Source organism: Scyliorhinus torazame, chromosome 13 (assembly GCF_047496885.1).
Source record: "Scyliorhinus torazame isolate Kashiwa2021f chromosome 13, sScyTor2.1, whole genome shotgun sequence".
NCBI lineage: Eukaryota > Metazoa > Chordata > Chondrichthyes > Carcharhiniformes > Scyliorhinidae > Scyliorhinus > Scyliorhinus torazame.
In genome coordinates this window covers 47528364-47548329 of record NC_092719.1, presented here as the reverse complement: position 1 = coordinate 47548329, position 19966 = coordinate 47528364, and the positions used below count along the sequence as shown (strand labels likewise).

At 44.8% G+C, this 19966-nt stretch overlaps 1 pseudogene; it reads left to right on the top strand.

Moving 5' to 3' along the window:
- Positions 1-850: 850 nt before the first annotated feature.
- On the top strand, positions 851-1629 carry LOC140387614 (exosome complex component MTR3-like; annotated as a pseudogene).
- Positions 1630-19966: the final 18337 nt, after the last annotated feature.

The following is a 19966-nucleotide window of genomic DNA, read 5'->3' as shown; positions in this document are numbered from 1 at the left end:
ATGAGATACATACAGGCAGTGACAGAAACCCAGTACAACCAATCAACACACAGGACAGAACACAGCCAATCACCAGCAGAACACTAGAGGGGGGTTTCCCACTATAAAACACATGAGGCATCAGCACTCTGCCTCTTTCCACTGGTGACAACTGTAGTGACAGTCAAGGTGTATATATCAGTTAGCACCTTCTACATGTGGCTCAGAGCTAGTTTGGTCTAGTTAGTTATAGTTAGCACACTTAGATTAGTAGAATGTCAACCCACAGCAAGCTGTGATCACTGCTCCAGAAGTTCAATAAAACGTATTGGACTAACGTCTAAGTTTGGTGTCTACTTTACAGTACAACTGCATCCAGTTGCAGTCCGTGTTACCCCAGGGTGAATAACACGACAGTGTTCTGCTGAGAGCTTTCCTCCTCTCGATGGGATTTTCTTCCTTACTGCTGCCTTAGTACTTCCTGTCACTGCCATGCTGCAGCCAAGAGGGACTGTAAATATTGCCACACTCCCCCCCTCCACTCACTCTGCAGCAGGAAAGGAAAGTCAAAAGCATCCTCCAAGATCCTTTCAAATAGCATGAATAATCCTGCAGTTGGCGGCACCTTCAGCGAATAGTGTTTAAGAGAGAGAGTGCTAACCAGAGCCTGTGAAGCCGGGTGTTAAATCAATGTCAGACACTGAATGAAATCAGGACCTGCCCACTTTCCATGTTGCCACACATACATGGCACACTCTTGCTGGCGTCCCTACGACCATGGCATGCCATGTGGTCTACACCAATAGCCAAAAGTGTATTGGCCACCACCACTGGCCCTCCAGTCTCCCATGCTGCTGAAACTATTAACAACATGGAGCAAATGTTTGTGGCCCCTGTGTTTTGCATGCTATCACAACATGTAAAGTTAAACATCAGCATACAGGAACAGGTATCAAAGTAAGTGTCGTGTATTGAGTATTGCATTTTGTCCACTTGAGGCTGCCATATGCACATGTACCAGCAGAGAGAGTACACTAAGAAGATAAAATAAAGAAGGATTTATGTTTAATAGCTCATGCAGTTCTAATTCTAAGTGCCTCTGGATCAAGTCCCTGCCTCGTACCGGTAGACAGGAAACAGGTGCAAGGCCAGGAGGAATCTCAGTTGCCACTGTTATTTGTGGGGGGGAAAATGCAGATGCAAGGCTGGAGCACAGAAAATCACTGGCAAAGCCACAGCCAGTATTTGCTCGCATTGGTCTGGTGGGCCAGACAGAGAGCTTAATGTATACTGAGTACAGGCAGAGCAAGGTTCTATGTGCTGTGAATAGATCCCAAGACAGCAACAGGAAGGAGTAGCACCCCTGATTGGAGTCGCAATGGGCTGAGCATTCAGATTAGCCCTGTTCTTTTGCAGGAAGAGCCTGGATTCAGGAGAAGAGTACTTGTCAATCATGGAACAGAGTTTACAGCCTGCCATCTTGTGGCCTGACATTTACCCTGGATTCCAGATTGAGGTATTTGTGATGGGTCTGGAGAACAATGGGCAGCTGTCTTAACTTTTGCCTCTATCGGGCTGGCAGAGAAGACCCTCGAGGTGTCTGATATGGTGGTGGGTTGCCACTTGAGGCAGTGTGGAGATATCTCCTGACGGCAACTGAGGAGTACCCTGTATCCAGCTCCCAGGAGGTGAGGAAAGGTAAAGTCGCCATAGTCCCAGATGGCCAATGGCTGCTTTCCCCTTTGAAGGGGTGAGCTGACTGGTGGTGATTTAACCTGAGGATCACCACACCTCAGGCGAGAGGAAAGGGTGAGAAAGCAGGCCCTCATGAATAACCTCAGCCTGTACGGAAAGTGAACCACATCCGTTCTGCATCATTAAGTAGCTGTCTAGCCCACTGAGCTAAAGTGACTCCCAGTAGATAATGGCATCTTGACTGTGGCATTACTGCTCACCTTTATTCCGATCTCAGGGCTGGAGGAGCAGATATCAGTGGAAATAATCAAAGCTGTGTTGAGGGCTATCAGAAGCTGCACTCTGTCGCCCAACGATGTCTAACCAGATTGATTAAGAGGAAGATCCTGCAGCTTGCCAGTAAGTCTTCGATGTACTCTGATGGACATCCCAGTAAATACTTGTCTAAAAAAGTCTGAATATGGAACATCCTGACCCAAGAACTTCACAGTGGGCATAATGTACCAGCCCGTACCAGCCTCCCCGAACAGGCGCAGGAATGTGGCAACTGGGGTCTTTTCACAGTAACTTCATTTGAAGCCTACTTGTGACAATAAGCGATTTTCATTTTTTCATTTCATTTCATGTTTTGCTCGGCATTTCATTGGTAAAATTGGGTACTGTTGATGATTTCCTGGGTACAAGGTACCATTGATTATTGATAGAAATTTTGGCGCAGATCCTATTTTACGCATTATGTTTACCAAGAGAAGGCCATCCAGTTTAATCTCTCCTTGCAGCACATTTTCATCATCCATTTGGCCTCCTGCAAGCAATCCCTTTCACTTTACAAAGAAAATCACAGATGGAATTACTCATCAACAAAATTTTAAAGAAGCATATATTTGCTTTCAGTGAGTGTTCACAACATGATCATATCACGGTGCCTAAACATTACAGTGGAAAACTGCACACATGGCTCCAAACATCAGTGAGGCATTGGTCACTTTCTCAATGGAAGGTGTTCTTTCTTTGCATCCAAATATTGGTGTGTAGGCAAAGCCACATTTATCACCCACCCCTAGTGTTCTGTCCCCTTCTTCAACTGCAGCAGTCATTGCAGTTTTAGTGAAAGGGAGGAAACTCCACCATCTGCAAAGATAAATGTTCATGTCAGGATGTTGTGGGACTCGAGGTGGTACTTGAAAACAATGATGCTCAGATGATCCCACCTACCTCAGCTCCAATCCCTTCAGTCCAAGGAATACAGACTGGAAAGGATATGGCTGATAACTGATTTTGCCATGCACTGCCAGATCTGGCTGGGTGGCATGCAAACAATTGATCCTGCTCCAGTCTGCTAACACTGCTCATTGTTCCAGGATCAACCTGGAATACAAAGATAACCCCAGCTTCTTTTCTCTGCTTCAAATTGTCATCTTAAAGCTCTCTCCCCATCTCCTCCACCCTCGCGTGCAAAATGCTCATAGAATTCCTACAGTGCATAAGGAGGTAATTTGGCATCAGAACCCCCTGAAAGAGCACCCCTTCCAGGCCCACTCCCCCACCCTATCCCCTTAGGCACACAGCCCCACCTAACCTACACATCTTTGGACACTAAGGGGCAATTTAGCATGGCAATCCAGCTAACCTGCACATCTTTGAACTGTGGGAGGAAACTGGAGCATCCGGAGGAAACCCATACGGACAAGGAGAGAAAGTGCAAACTCCACACAGCCAGTCACCCAAGGCCAGAATTGAAGCTGAGTCTACGGTGCTGTGAAGCAGTAGTGCTAACCACTGTGCCACCATGCTGCCCCCACCCCCCCATGAACCTCTTTGTCACCAGGGTTGAAAGAATGTGACTGGTTGTCTCTGCAATTCCCCTAGCCCACCTAATAAAAATTCCTTTAATGCTCACACCTTCCCTCACATGAACTCAGCTCTTTCACTAGTTCCTCTCCTATCTCACTTTATGCCTTGTCTCATCCCCTGCCCCCCATTATAACCAATATTGTAAATGGTACTTTGTCTTTAGGTCTTTCCTCGCTCTTTCCTTAAATCTGCCATCACCTCTCTCCTCACAAAAAATTACCCTTGACCCAACCATCCTCGCAATCTATTTTCCTATCTCCATCCCCCTTTTCTCTCTGAAGTCCTTGGTCATGTTGTTGTTTTCCAAATAAGTCGGCATCTTTCCCAGAGCTCCAATCAGGCTTCTGCTTCTGCCATTTTATTATTTTTTAAATGTTTTTATTCAAGGTTTTTCAACAATTTTTACAAAACACTCCAAAAAGGAAAATAATACAAAGAAAACAGGCCAATATGCCAACAGAACAAAACAACTTAACCCTCTAACCGATTAACAATTTAACACCCATCTCAAAGCAAAATGGGGAAATGGGGCATGCGCCCCTTACAAAAAGAAAAAAAATCATCTCCCCCCCGCCCACGGGTTGCTGCTGCATCGGACCTCCACCTAACGTTCCGCGAAAAAGTCAAGGAACGGTTGCCACCGCCTGGAGAACCCCTGCACAGACCCTTGCAAGGCAAACTTTATCTTCTCCAACCTAAGAAACCCCGCCATGTCATTGACCCAAGCCTCCGGATCATTCGATACCCCAAATATTGCTTTCCCCCAGCTCGGTTTCACCCGAGTGTCCAAGAGCTTGGACATAGCCTTTGCGAAGCACTTCCAAAATTCCGTAAGCGCCGGGTATGTCCAAAACATATGGGCGTGGTTTGCTGGGCTCCCCAAACACCTCACACACCTGTTCTCTACCCCAAAAAACGTACTCATCCTCGCCCCTGTTATCTGCGCCCTGTGCACCACTTTAAACTGGATCAGGCTGAGCCTGGCGCAAGATGAGGAGGAATTGACCCTGCCCATCCAGCTCCTCCCCCAGCTCCACCAGCTCCTCCCCCAGCTCCACCTCCCACTTGCTCTTCAGCTCCTCCATTGAGGCTTCCTCCGCCTCGTGCAGCTCCTGGTATATCTCCGATATCTTACCCTCCCCGACCCACACGCCAAAACCACCTTATCCTGTATCCTTCAGGCAGGCAGCAGCGGGAATTCCCCTACCTGCTTTCTCACGAACGCCCGAACCTGCATATACCTAAAGGCATTTCCCGGAGGTAACCCAAATTTCTCCTCCAGCGCCCTCAGACTGGCAAAAGTCCCATCGATGAATAAATCCCCCATCCTTTTAATTCCCGCCCGGTGCCAGCTGAGGAACCCACCATCTATCCTACCTGGAACGAACCTATGGTTGTCCTGTATCGGAGCCCAGACTGAGGCTTCTACCTCCCCCCACCAATGCCGTCTCCACTGCCCCCAAATCCTCAATGTCGCCGCCACCACCGGGCTCGTGGTATTCCGCGTCGGCGGACGCAGAACCGGTGCCGTCACCAGTGCCCCTCGGCTAGTCTTCTACCACATTTTTGAAACAGCTTTTATCATTCCATAAGATCAAGGCTGATCTGATTGTAACCTCAACTCCACATTCCCGCCTACCCCCATTAACCTTTCACCCCCTTGTTAATCACGGATTAGTCTACCTCTGCCTTAAAGAAATTCAAAGACTCTGCTTCCACCCCCTTTTAAGGAAGCGAGTTCCAGCGGCTCAAGACACCCTGAGAGAAAGAATTCTCCTCATCACTGTCTCAAATGGCTGACACCTTCAATTTAAACAGTGACCCCCACTCCCTCCAATTCTAGTTTCTCCCAGGAGAGGAAATATACTTTCCACATGCACTATGTCAATACTCCACAGGATCACATGTTTCAACCAAGTCACCTATTGCTCTTCTAAACTTCAGCAGATACAAGCTTAGCCTGCCCAACCTTTCCTCATAAGATAATTAGCCTATTATAGATATTAGTCCAGTAAACCTTCTCTCAACTGCTTGTTCCTTAAATCCTTCTTTAATTATGGAGATAAATGCAATACTCAGTACTCCAGATGTTTCTCACCAACACCCTGTATAACTGAAGCATAACCTACCGACTTTTGTATTCAATTTCTCTCAGGTCCCACCGGCAGCATACCCCCATCCATGGATTCCAGGCTCCGTGGACTAGTTTCAAGGGGAATTCCCATTGATAGCAGCAGGAGCAGAGAATCCCACCGCCAGCGAATGGAGTGCCCTCTCCCACCACTGAGAAACACGCAGCTGGGAGGCCGAAGAATCCCGCCCAACGTTCTATTAGCTTTCCTAATTACTTGCGAAACTTGCATACTAATCTTTTGCAATTCATGCACTGCCTCTGCATTTCCGAGCTCCGTAACCTCTAACAATTTAGATAATATGCCTCTATTCTCCCTGCGTAAAATGGACAATTTCACATCTCCCCACTTTATACTCCATTTGCCAGATATTTCCCACTCACGTAATCTATTTACTTTGCTCCGTAGTCTTCCTCTGTTTTCGGGAGACTGGGAAACAATACTGCCCACAGTATGATGTACAGAGACACATGACCTGCAACTGGAATCAGTTGCGGACTGGACAGAGACCTTTGTAGGATTGAAGTGTGGAGTTAGCCCATTGCTCCCCCTAAATATGTACAGTTACGTGTTATCAATAAACAGTTAATGCTCAACCATACAAAACCAACAACCACTTTGTGAGTCCGACTGAACATACAGCATACAATAGGCACCAAACCGGCAAGCTGTAGCTGAGTGCCTGTGTCGTGTCTGCAGCTCACTTCAATGAGATCTGAACCTCCAGGTCGTAGTGCTGGGCGGGTGTCGTGGCAAAGCTATTTTGAGTCCAACCAATAAATCTCTCCATATCTTCCTGTCTATTATCCACTGGGAAAATATCTTCCTGTCCTCTTCGAAAGTACAACATGCTTTTTCATTAGTGTCGGTGTTAACATAGTTCTACTTTACCTGGTCTTCATTGATAAATGCAAATGTTAACCAGCTGTTGGCTATCAAATGCAATTCATTTTCTTGTGGGAGTAAAACATCACAAATGGCACAATGCTTCTTCTTACACTGACGCACAATACACCTGTGCACACATTGTCAGCACAGATAAAGTCCTTATTCAATCACACATCCGTATGAAGACTAGCTGTTCCCAAAGCAATTTCTCACTTGCTTGATGTAGGTCAACACATCAGGATTTCCTCTTAAAATTGTGCATTTGTAATCTGGTGACTCTTGAAAGGACTTATCTCAAGGACTTTGTCGGCATCATTCTGAATAGAAGTTGGCACTTGCTGAGTTAATTTTAAACATGAAATTTTAACTCCATTCATGGATTAACTAAATAATGGAGCATTTATTCATTTAATACACTACCTGTATTTTCGTGCAGTTAGAAGAACTCAATGTTGAACTGTTTTTGTCTGTCCGGTCTTTAATACTGCTTTCGGAATAATGTTAAATAACCCTCGTATTAAGAAAATACTTTATTTAATAAGGAAACACAAGGACATAACATCTCTTTTCACAGAAGGGTTCTCAATGGTGATTTTGCAACATTTTATTGGTGTGGCTTTTGTGATTTATGAATTAAGAGAAATAAACTGGCCCATGGTGATATCTCTGGTTTAAAATTGGTTTTACATTTATTTAATATGCAAATTGGTATATTTAATGAAGTATTCATTCAACAAATTGTATTGTGCACAAATGCTGGAGGGACAAGGGACACACAGATTACTCAATGAGATCAATCTTTATTATTGCAATGATTTGATAAGCACTGCATGATCCCTAAAATCTTTTGTTTTGCCCCAACAAATAGCATTCACTTTGGAAGCACTGTACTTTCTATTTTAATTGCATTCTTTTTTTTATAGTTTTTTTTAAATTTAGAGTACCCAATTCATTTTTTTTTCCAATTAAGGGCCAATTTAGCGTGACCAATCCACCTAGCTTGCACATTTTTGGGTTGTGGGGGTGAAACCCACGTAAACACGGGGAGAAAGTGAAAACTCCTCACGGACAGTGACTCAGAGCCGGGATCGAACCTGGGACCTCGGCGCCGTGAGGCCTCAGTGCTAATCCACTGCGCCACCGTGCTGCCCTTTAATTGCATTCTTAATAATATATAGCAGCTGTTGAGAAAAATCTAAGTCCAAGTAGGTTTCTTATGAATATGCTTATTGATGACAATCTTCACCCTCTCCTCTATCAAGCAATTACAAATAGAGAGTCTTGCTCCAGATCACCTCTGTTCCTTTCTGCCATATACCACCTTGCCCTCGAAGCAGGTAAGTAGTTTTGAGACATTGCGAGTTTAGGGAATACATCTTAACAACTCCCATCCTACATTTCAGCAATTGACATGGAGTTACATTAAATAATTGTCCTCTTTTAGATCTTAGTGGGTAGCTTAAATTGGAGCTTATCTCACAGTACAGTTTGGTCATGCATAAGAAGATTCCAAAAAGCTCTAAGTTTGAGTAAATGCTTCGAATTATGTCCCAATGAATGACTAATAGGTCATGGAGATGCACCATGCAGTATGCTTGCATGGCATATAGGTTATAGAAAACCATCCTGTAATTCAGTCATTTTCAAACCCAGGGTCGCGACACGCGCTGGGTCATGGGCGGGTGTCGGGAGGGTCGCGGAGCCATGTGTTGCGGCATTCCCGATGGCAGGAAGATGTGCTCAATTACACGACTGGCTCTTACAAATGGCGGCCTCAACCGGCTTTCAGAATGCCGGCTGTTCCGCTCATGCACTCCCCCTCAGCAATGTACAGGCCCAGAGCCCAGCGCGCTGACCCAGGAGCAGATTTTATTTTTACTTGTTGGAGTCTTCCTGCCTGGAGTAGCGGCAGAGAGCCGGTCATGTGCTCTCGGCATGTGTTCTGTGTGCGCGAGAGCAATTCCTCCATTTTGTAGCTGCCAGCAGTGGTGGTGTGAACTCCAGGGCCTCTGGTGAACAACCCATGAAGAAGAAGCTGAAAACAGGAACAATGCATATAAAGATGATTACTAGAGGTGTGGGTTTATTAATTGTGCCACTGCAAATCAAGATTCAAAGTTCATGTGTGTTATGTGCAGGGAAGGGCTGGCAAATGAAAGTTTAAAACTGTCAAAACTTCAAAGACAGTTGAAGACTAAGCATGGTGAGTTCGAGGATAAACATCTTTCTTTTTTTCAGTGGATGCAGTGAGATCTTAAATCATCAGCTGAAGTCATTATCAGAAATGTAACATTAAATAACAAAGCAAGTGAGACCGTGAGGACCAAGCAGGCTCATCTGTCACTTTAAAGGTAAATGAAAATGGTGGGTCGTGCAGTTCGGACGGCATAGGTCGCGAAGTTCGGCCGGATTGGGTCACGAAGGTCGGCCGGAGTGTATCCCGAAGGATGACCGGTTGGTAAAAATGGGTCCAGGGCAAAAATGTTTGAAAAACATTGGTGTAATTTATTTCGCATTTTGATATCCTTTGAATCCTATAAGCCATGTTGCCTTTGCGAATGTTCCCCAAGCTCTCAGCTTTGTAGGTGGAATCTCAAATGCAATCAGTTTCAAGTACTAAAAATTGGAAGAAAATGGTCACGTGATTGCAGCCAGTGGCGTCACTTGCATTGTGCTGCATGTTTATACCCTAGCTGCATAATTTTAGGAATTTATAGACTTATATTCTGATCACACTAATTTAATTTTAACCAGAGACTTAAAATCGCAAAAGGGTATCAATAACATATTTGTTTGAAGTGATGGGATGTATTTCAACATTTGCGTCAAAATGCATTAATTTTTTCAACAAATCAAAAACTCAGGTTCTTTAGAGAAGAACTTTATTGTTGTGGTAATATGGATTTAAACTATAATTTGAGGAAAAAATTGAAATCATTTGTAATGCATTGGGGAAAAAATGTTTTATTAGCTTGGGGGCAGAAACAATTTATCTTTCATTATATAGTTTTCTGTGCCACTGAGTTTCTTTAAGCAGTGCTGAATTGTGTTCAGTTGGGTATGTGATCTGTCACAGGTCCCCTACTGTGCATAAACTCTCTTGACTTCATAGCATCGGCAGTCAGACGTAACTCTGTTCCACTAAATGCTTGCAACAACTCGGCATCTTTTGGAAATGATCCTTTTCTTAGTCTGCTTCCTGGCTATTTTCTGTCAATGGAATTGAAATATTTTGAGCGCAAGTGATTTGCTTTTTGATTCCTTCGGTACATTACCTGGGTAGGGGGAAAACATTTTATTTTCTTCCAACTATCGCAGGCACTGCCTCATAGCCTTTAAAGTAGTTTCAGATTTCATGCATGAAAAATCTCTGTGTGATTGATGACAGCTACAAAACCTTCTCTTCATCAAAAGGTTGGAATAATTTGCAAACTGCAGTCGTGTTGGCAAATTGCTAATGATCCATGAAAATACAACGACAAACTTATTTTTTCTGCCCAGGGATTCATAATCAAACGCAGAGACAGCGGGCCGATTAATGGCCAAACAAATAGGACCGCTAGTTTTTTAAAAATGTTTCCAATTAAGGGGCAATTTAGCATACCCAATCCACCTATCCTGCACATCTTTTGGTTGTGGGGTGAGACCCACGCAGACATCGGGAAAATGTGCAAACTCCACATTGACAGTGACCCAGGGTCGGGATCAAACCCGAGTCCTTGGCGCTGTGAGGCAGCAGTGCTAACCACCGCGCCACCGTGCCACCCAACAGGACCTTCAGTTGCACGAGCTAGATGAAAAGATTTTGAAAAGCATAAGTACACTTTGAAAATTTGCACACATTAAAAATGATGGGGTTAAACAGGATATTTTTGTTCAATTCGGAAATTGGCGTTCAGGCTAGAGAACGTTTTGTTATAGATTAATAGTCAAGGAAAATGATTTGTGAAAGAAAATGCACTGCTAGCAGGCTCCCCCAAGGCATTGAGGGTTGAAGGGTAAATATAGATAAAAGAGCAAAAACTAAGTTATCCTTGTTAAGGACTTGTTAATGCATCACGTGGTGTCATTGAAAAAAAACACTTTGCAAGCTTTGCTGGTCCATCAAATCACAAGGTTGATTAGCTTTCCTTCCATAATGTGTGTGAAAATAAGACACTGTGGCTAAGGATGTGCAGGGCTTTCCTTTCAATGACAGCTGCCGCTGGCAGCTATTGGCTGTTCCCTATGAATAGGCTTCATCTCTCCTCTGCTGGCAGTCTGAAATTCATTCCGCTATCACAATCTCCCACCCCACGTCCCCACCACTGCACAACTCATGCTAACATGCTAACCCTTTTCCCAATCCATCTACCTTGGCCAACACCTATGCAGAAATCTTAATGTACATGTTTACATAAATTATATTTTGAGACGTAATTTGCAGCTCCAATCCTTTCTCCATGTAAATCATTCATAACTTTGTGTAATTTATATATTACTAAAATGAATACGTAACACCCATTTTCAGTGATGCATCTATTAAAAATGTCTGACTTCCCAGCTGTCAGTGGGTGCACATGTCACTCATTCCGAATATTGAAAAGAGTAAGCTCCCATGTGACTAATCAGACTTGTCACATGCAAGACTCTAAGGAATGCATTGAACCCAAAGATTATTTTTGTAACATAAAGTTCTGAAGTTCTGAGGGAATAGCTGTGAAAACATAAACAGAGTAATGGTCTCAAAATGGAATCAAGTAAATCCTTAGCCCATCAACTTCAGCAATTGGATTGCTTACGTTTACATAGGGAGTGGCATATGGGCACTAGAAACTACCCCCAGATGTAACTTGCTGCTCCTGCGCCTGAAATTGGCTTCAGAATTCATTTTATTTAATATAAATTTAGAGCACCCAATTATTTTTTTCCAATTAAGGGGCAATTTAGCATGGCCAATCCACCTACCCTTCACATCTTTGAGTTGTGGGGGTGAGTCCCACACTGACATGGGGAGAATGTGCAAACTCCACACGGACAGTGACCCAGGCTGGGATCAAACTCGGGTCCTCGGCATTGTGAGCCAACCACTGCGCCACCATGCCGCCAATTGGCTTCTGAATTCAAAGTCATCATTGCTCGACACATTCAATCATTCAGTCATCCAAAAGTTCAAATCAATTCCTGCAGCTGAGAAGGAGTATTATTATCAAATGTGGCTCATTGCGTATGTCCACCTTATTGCAACTGGAATGCAGATTGAAGTATTCCTTCTCGGCTTGCTGGATTATCTTTTTCCTTTGTAAATCCATGTTGACTATGCCCAATCAGATCATTATTATCCAAGTGTACATTTATCACATCTTTTAGAATAGATTCCAACCTGTCCCCTACTGCTTGTGTGAGGCTAATACGTCTGTAGCTCCACATTTTCTCTCTTCCTCCCTTCTAACTGTGGGGGGTGTGGTGATATGTATCACTGTATATACACAAGGGGTTAATGTAAATGCACTACAACTAAGTAACCACTAGAGGGAGCACTAGAGATGTCATGACATGCAGACATACAGCCAATGGGTCATTAAAACAGGACACAACCAATGGGTAATCAGGACACCCAGAGGTGGCATTACCACAAGGGGGCACTTCACAACCCATATAAAAGGACAGGGCACACATGCTCTGCCTCTTTCCACAGACAGACATCTAAAGAGTACATCAGGGTTGATCAACAGCATCACACCCAGCACGTGGCTTAGAGCAGGCTGGTACAGTTAGACTGAGTTACTACAGCTAGATTAGCAGAGAGTCAAACTCATTTAAGAACTGTGTTAATAGTTCAATAAACACGTTGAACTCATTTCATAGTCTGGAGCTTCTTTTGTCAAAGCATACATCAAGGAAGCAGCTCATGCTACACGAGGCAGCATAACACAACAAGGGGTACATTTGCCCCTTAACAATCTCCAGGATCTCCCGGTGTCGGATATTGCAAAATGATGAGGGCAGTGCCCAAATCTCCTGGCAAGAATTTTAAACAAAGATGTTTTCTTGAAACTTGCACTTACAGGAAGGATCTCTTGGCAAACAATAGGCAAGAGATTGAGTGGCAGTGGATGGGCACGATCCATTCAAATTTGAACAGAGTTCTGTGACAAGCACATTTAGCTGGGTGTTTCCCAGAGCTCGCTGAGCCGAGGAACATCATGCTATCTATTGGGGCTCAGTTTCAATTTGGGACCTCAGCGGGGGATGCGCCACAAAGGCTGAACTTAGTCAGTTTCGTGCACTGAGGAACTCCGCTCGCCGGAACGTCTTAGTGCAGGGCGTGATTGGGACGCCATTTTAAATTCCCCAACATCCCCAAAGCACAACCCACCTATAAGGGTGTCCTCGGATCCCCCGCACCCCACTTCACATGCACAGGGAACCCCAAGACGCAATCCCTGCCACGGGAAAAATGCCAGCCTGGCACCTTGACACTGCTAGCCTGGCACTCTAACCATGCCTCTGCCAACTGGCAGTTCCACCTGGACCCCAGTGTCAGGCCAACATCCAGCAGCCATTGCCAGTCTGCCAGTGCCAGATTGACAGTGCCGAGGTGGTAGAAGCAGTGTGAGGGTGCAACCCTTCCCAGAGGGAAAGCACCTGGGGGCCTCTGATCCCCTGGAAGACCCCCACAAGTGCGGTTCCACCTGGTCCCCATTTGTGGGGACCAGCACTGAACAGCGCTCACCCGAGGTCTCCGAGGCAAAGAAGTTGGATCCCAACACATCGAGAACTTCTGGGGCATGCATATTAGAGTGAGACTAGCTACTCACACTAATATGCAGATTTTCAAAATACTGAACAATGGACGGGATTCAGATTGTGATGTCGTGGCGAGCTGGGGAGATCCCGGGGTGAGAGATCTCTTGGCATCTATCGGCCGTGCTTCCTTTGGGTGCAACACAGCTGATAGATTGTGGCCAATAAGTCCCAATGTCAGGAGCCCTGATCCCTGGTGGGAAGGCAATAAGACCATGATGGCAATCATCCTGGCGGAGGCCTCGTAATTGTCTCTGCACTTGCCATCGAATTAAGGGTGGTGAATTGGATCGCCACACTGCTGCCCGATGAGAGGACGTGCAGCGCTGCAGTCTTGGCAGCCCCACTCAGAGAGGCGGTCACTGCTGAGGCTGCAAGGAGAACTGGAGGACAATTCCATGTTGAGGGTAGTTGGGAAAGCTGCTTCTCAGTCAAGCAGGCCCCACTCCTCCAGCTTTGGCGCCAAGAGAGTGTCTGTTGCCACTGGGAGCCTCCTCTTCGGAGCCCCGGAATAAGGTGGGTGAACTTGCGGCATGGGTTGGTACCTGGGACTTCGATGCTGTGGCCATTTCGGAGACATGGATACAGCAGGGACAGGATTGGTTGTTGCAGGTGCCGGGTTTTAGATATTTCAGTAAGCTCAGGGAAGGTGGTAAAAGAGGGGGAGGGCTGACATTGTTAGTCAAGGACAGTATTACGGTGGCAGAAAGGACGTTTGATGAGGACTCATCTACTGAGGTAGTATGGGCTGAGGTTAGAAACAGGAAAGGAGAGGTCACCCTGTTAGGGGTTTTCTATAGGCCTCTGAAAAGTTCCAGAGATGAAGAGGAAAGGATTGCAAAGATGATTCTGGATAGGAGCGAAAGCAACAGGGTAGTTGTTATGGGGGACTTTAACTTTCCAGATATTGACTGGAAACGCTATAGTTTGAGTACTTTAGATGGGTCCATTTTTGTCCAATGTGTGCAGGAGGGTTTCCTGACACAGTATGTAGATAAGTCAACGAGAGGCGAGGCCATATTGGATTTGGTACTGGGTAATGAACCAGGACAGGTGTCAGATTTGGAGGTAGGTGAGCACTTTGGTGATAGTGACCACAATTCGATTAAGTTTACTTTCGTGATGGAAAGGGATAGGTATATACCGCAGGGCAAGAGTTATATCTGGGGGAAATGCAATTATGATGCGATGAGGCAAGACCTAGGATGCATCGGGTGGAGAGGAAAACTGCAGGGGATGGGCACAATGGAAATGTGGAGCTTGTTCAAGGAACAGCTACTGCGGGTCCTTGATAAGTACGTATCTGTCAGGCAGGGAGGAAGTGGTCGAGCAAGGGAACCGTGGTTTACTAAAGCAGTCGAAAAACCTGTCAAGAGGAAGAAGGAGGCTTATGTAAAGATGAGACATGAAGGTTCAGTTAGGGCGTTCAAGAGTTACAAGTTAGCTAGGAAGGACCTAAAGAGAGAGCTAAGAAGAGCCAGGAGAGGACATGAGAAGTCTGGGGCAGGTAGGATCAAGGCTAACCCTCAAGCTTTCTCTAGATATGTCAGGAATAAAAGAATGACTCGGGTAAGAGGAGGGCCAGTCAAGGACAGACGTGGGAAGTTGTACTTGGAGTCCGAGGAGATGGGCAAGGTGCTAAATGAATATTTTTTGTCAGTATTCAAACAAGAAAAAGACTATGTTGTCGAGGAGAATACTGAGATTCAGGCAACTAGACTAGAAGGGCTTGAGGTTCATAAAGAGGAGGTGTTAGCAATTCTGGAAAGTGTGAAAATAGATAAGTCCCCTGGGCCAGATGGGATTTATCCTAGGATTCTCTGGGGAGCTAGGGAGGAAATTGCAGAGCCTTTGGTTTTGATCTTTAAGTCATCTTTGCCTACAGGAATAGTGCCAGAAGACTGGAGGATAGCAAATGTTGTCCCCTTGTTCAAGGAGGGGAGTAGAGACAACCCCGGTAACTATAGACCAGTGAGCCTTACTTCTGTTGTGGGCAAAATCTTGGAAAGGTTTATAATAGATAGGATGTATAATCATCTGGAAAGGAATAATTTGATTAGAGATAGTCAACACGGTTTTGTGAAGGGTAGGTCGTGCCTCACAAACCTTATTGAGGTCTTTGAGAAGGTGACCAAACAGGTGGATGAGGGTAAAGCAGTTGATGTGGTGTATATGGATTTCAGCAAAGCGTTTGATAAGGTTCCCCATGGTAGGCTACTGCAGAAAATACGGAGGCATGGGATTCAGGGTGATTTAGCAGTTTGGATCAGAAATTGGCTAGCTGGAAGAAGACAAAGGGTGGTGGTTGATGGGAAATGTTCGATTGGAGTCCAGTTACTAGTGGTGTACCATAAGGATCTGTTTTGGGGCCACAGCTGTTTGTCATTTTTATAAATGACCTGGAGGAGGGCGTAGAAGGATGGGTGAGTAAATTTGCAGATGACACTAAAGTCGGTGGAGTTGTGGACAGTGCGGAAGGATGGTACAAGTTACAGAGGGACATAGATAAGCTGCAGCGCTGGGCTGAGAGGTGGCAAATGGAGTTTAATGCAGAAAAGTGTGAGGTGATTCATTTTGGAAGGAATAACAGGAAGACAGAGTACTGGGCTAATGGTATAGATTCTTGGTAGTGTGGATGAGCAGAGAGATCTCGGTGTCCATGTACATAGATCCCTGAAAGTTGCCACCCAGGTTGAGAAGGTTGTTAAGAAGGCGTACGGTGTGTTAGCTTTTATTGGTAGAGGGATTGAGCTTCTGAGCCATGAGGTTATGTTGCAGCTGTACAAAACTCTGGTGCGGCCGGAATTGGAGTATTGCGTGCAATCCTGGTCGCCACATTATAGGAAGGATGTGGAAGCATTGGAAAGGGTGCAGAGGAAATTTACCAGAATGTTGCCTGGTATGGAGGGAAGATCTTATGAGGAAAGGCTGAGGGACTTGAGGCTGTTTTCGTTAGAGAGAAGAAAGTTAAGAGGTGACTTAATTGAGGCATACAAGATGATCAGAGGATTGTATAGGGTGGACAGTGAGAGCATGTTTGATTATTTGGTCCTTATTCTGAATGCTGCAGTTACCGGGAAATAGTGATTAAATGATTCCTTCACTACTCACTTCAAGATGACGCCCAGGAAGACACTGATATTTTAAATTAATGTTTGCTAATGTATTTGCATTGCAACTAAATATTCACATGTAGCGAAATGCCACTAGCTAGGAATTATATCCATTACTTGCAGATATGATTTACAGTTTTGTTTATTTTTATGTTATTCCAGACCAATAATGATACAATTATATGACATTTATATTACTACTATTTACATGTAACAATGTCACAAATCTCAATGATTTGTGTGCACACCAGAGACAAAATCATTCCCTGTGAGAATTCCAATCTAAAGCTGCTTTGATTACAGCTCATAAATTCTTAATTAGAGTGACTCAGCTCACGGTTAACTCTCGACAGCTATTTGCAAAATGGTGAGAGAAGTCAGTAAAATTGTGCAGAACATGGATGTTTCAGACATTGGCTGTTCCATCAATGACCCACTGTCATATTCTCTTTATTGAGAGCTATTGCATCATAAGGAACACATGATATGACCAGGGTTTGAATCCCACCACGGCAGATAGTGGAAATTTGAATGCAATAAATATTTGGAATTAAAAGTCTAATGGTAACCATGAAACCATTGTCGATTGTTGTAAAAACCTTTTTGGTTCAGTATGTCCTTCTGCCCTCCTTACCTGGTCTGGCCAACATGTGAGTCCAAGCCCACAGAAATGTGGTTGACTCTTAATGTCCTCTGAAATGGTCCAGCAAGCTACTCAATTGTATCCAACCACCCAACATTATGGGTGTACCTGCACCACACATGCACTGCAGGGGTTCAAGAAAGCAGCTCACCACCATCTTCTCAAGGGCAATTAGGGATGGGCAATAAATGCTGGTCTAGCAAGTGATACAAACACCCCGTGAATGAATTTTAAAAAGCATAACTCACCCTTGAAATTTCCAATGTACAGGGAAAGGAAAAAAGACTCACTGTGCCTGTGTAAAAGTGGAAACGAAACATATCATTGCATCAAAATGAATGTTTGTGCTTTTTTTAGCTGTACCTTAGACAGTTTTCTTTCTCTGAGATGTCCATTTGCATGTTATTTAATGAGATTACAACAGTGAGATTCATATCCTTATGTTGCAATTTATTGCTACCTATTATTGCAACTTACGTGAATCTCCTTCCCATATAGGGCGCAAGTGTTTTCAGTAGCGAAATAAACACAAGGGGCAATGCCGGAGGGGTTTTCATTGGCGGTGGCTGTTCGGGGAGTTGTGTTCTGAGGGGACCGTTCTATGTCACCCACTCCTTCAATTTGTTGTGACTATCAACGGAACGATATGATGGGGGAAGCTGCCGTTGGGGCGAGCAGCTTTCATGACATTTTTCTCACCCGCTGTGGCATTCTGCTGAAAAATTGGAAGATTCCGCCCCGGAGTAGAATTTGAACCCACAACTTTCTGACTAAGAGAGGCAACTGCAATAAAATGAGTCATGGTTCAGAATGTCAAAGGTATAAGCCAAAACCTTCTGGGTGCAAATAAGGGGGAAAGCTGATGCCAGATCCCACCACTGGCCAATAGTGGGCAGCCTCTGCCACCACAAGGCACCGCAAGGGGATGGGCGGAAAACCCTGCCCATAGTTTATGTTCATCGTTATAATATGTTTCTCATTGTGCATCTAAGTGTACGCTCCTGCCCAGATTCATGAACCATGACTGGATGTCATGAGTGGATAACGTTTGTTGGCCAGTGGCCACCCTTTGATTTGTCAAAGTGCTTCAAACGCAGCGGGCACAGAGGAGTGTCAGTGTATGAAAGAATCATGACTACTACCAGGATAGCAAACATTAATCTGCATGAAGCAGTGCCTGTGGTCAGCTGCACATTGAAGGCGTGGAGCCCCTTTCCACGCAGGAAATGCAATAATTAACAGGAAATGGACACAAAGCAATATGCAATCAATGGCACCCTGCATCATGAAATTCTTACAAGCCCTATATGTTAGCTCCTCCTGCTTGCCCCTAGCAAGAAAGAATAAGATGAAGCAGAGGCTCTTTATTTAGAAAGACACAGTGACTTCCCTGATGCAGCAGTATGCAGATGTATGCAGATGCAGACTGTGAGATGTTGCTTATTCCACCAGCAGTGGCTTCAGAGGAGCCAAATGCTTTAAAGGTGATTGTCTCAACCAACCTCACAGAGACTGGAAATGTGATCCTTTCCCATTGTGAAGCTAGACTTGTTGCTTCAGCAAGTGGAACATTTTGGTGAGGCTATCCTTTGTGGCTTATGATGGGCAGGATTCTCCAGTTGGAAGACGAAGGGAGCAATTCAGCAGACAAATGTTAAAGTCTGCTATTGGGCTGCAATGCCAAGAAACAGCCTGCTATTCAACAGCGCTTTGCTGTTTTTTCAGGCCTCAGGGAGTTGCCCTCTGCTGAGGTGCACTTCAGTTGATTTCCTGCTACTAGCGAGCAGATCTCGTCAGCAGGAACGGCTGTTTGCAGATCAGGAAGCAATGTTTTTCGGCTGCCTCGATCTCCCCCCTCCCACCCCTCCTTTTAGGCCAATTCTCTTTATTGACTCAACCTGCTTTTTGGATTTCGGCGGCAGCGGTGCGCAGGGGCCTTCTGGGAGGTGAGTACTTACTTTAAAAAGCCTTACCTTTACAGGAGCAGCCCTTTGGATTTCGGCGGCAGCGGTGCACAGGGGCCTTCTGGGAGGTGAGTACTTACTTTAAAAAGCCTTACCTTTACAGGAGCAGCCCTTTGGATTTCGGCGGCAGCGGTGCGCAGGGGCCTTCTGGGAGGTGAGTAGTGAATTTAAAAACCCTTACCTGGTCCCGTGTCTGTTCTTCTTTTCTGTTTTATTTGTTTTTATATAAGGCGGGAACCGGAAGTTCGACCCGCGGACCTCTGGGAAGTCCCCCCCCCCGTAACCAATAAATTCTGGTGGAGAGGAAACCCGAGACACTACACGTGTAGTGTCTCCCACCCGCCCTCCTCCTCTAACCTAATAATAAGACCCATTGGTGTGAGGTAAGTGCCATATTATATTATTATATTATTAGCATTGTGCATGTCAAGGTTCGGAGGTGGAGGAGCAGTCTCTGTCAGCGAGAGAACCTGAGAACATCTAAGACACTCAGAAGGTAAGAAGGTAAGTAAGTGATTTTTACTCATTTTTACTTTTATACCTTTTTTCAAATTGTGTGTGTCGGGGGGAAACTGAAGTGACATCACAGAAAAGCTGTGGCCAGAGTGGCTGGTTGGGATTCTACACTAAATTTTAAAAAAATTTGAGTATTTGGTAACTAATTAAACATAATAACTTAATTATAATTTAGAGGGATATCTAAGCCAGAGATCAGAGAGTACTATAGTTAGCTATCGCATTTCTATTAGAAATCTAGTGCTAGGAAACAGATAGTTGACAGTAACTTTGAATTTTTTTTAAAAATATTTTTTAAAAAGACAAATTTTAATTTTAATTTTAATTAATTGATGCAATGTCAGGTAGAGGGGTGCTGTGCTCTGACTGTGAGATGTGGCAGGTCCGGGAGGCTTC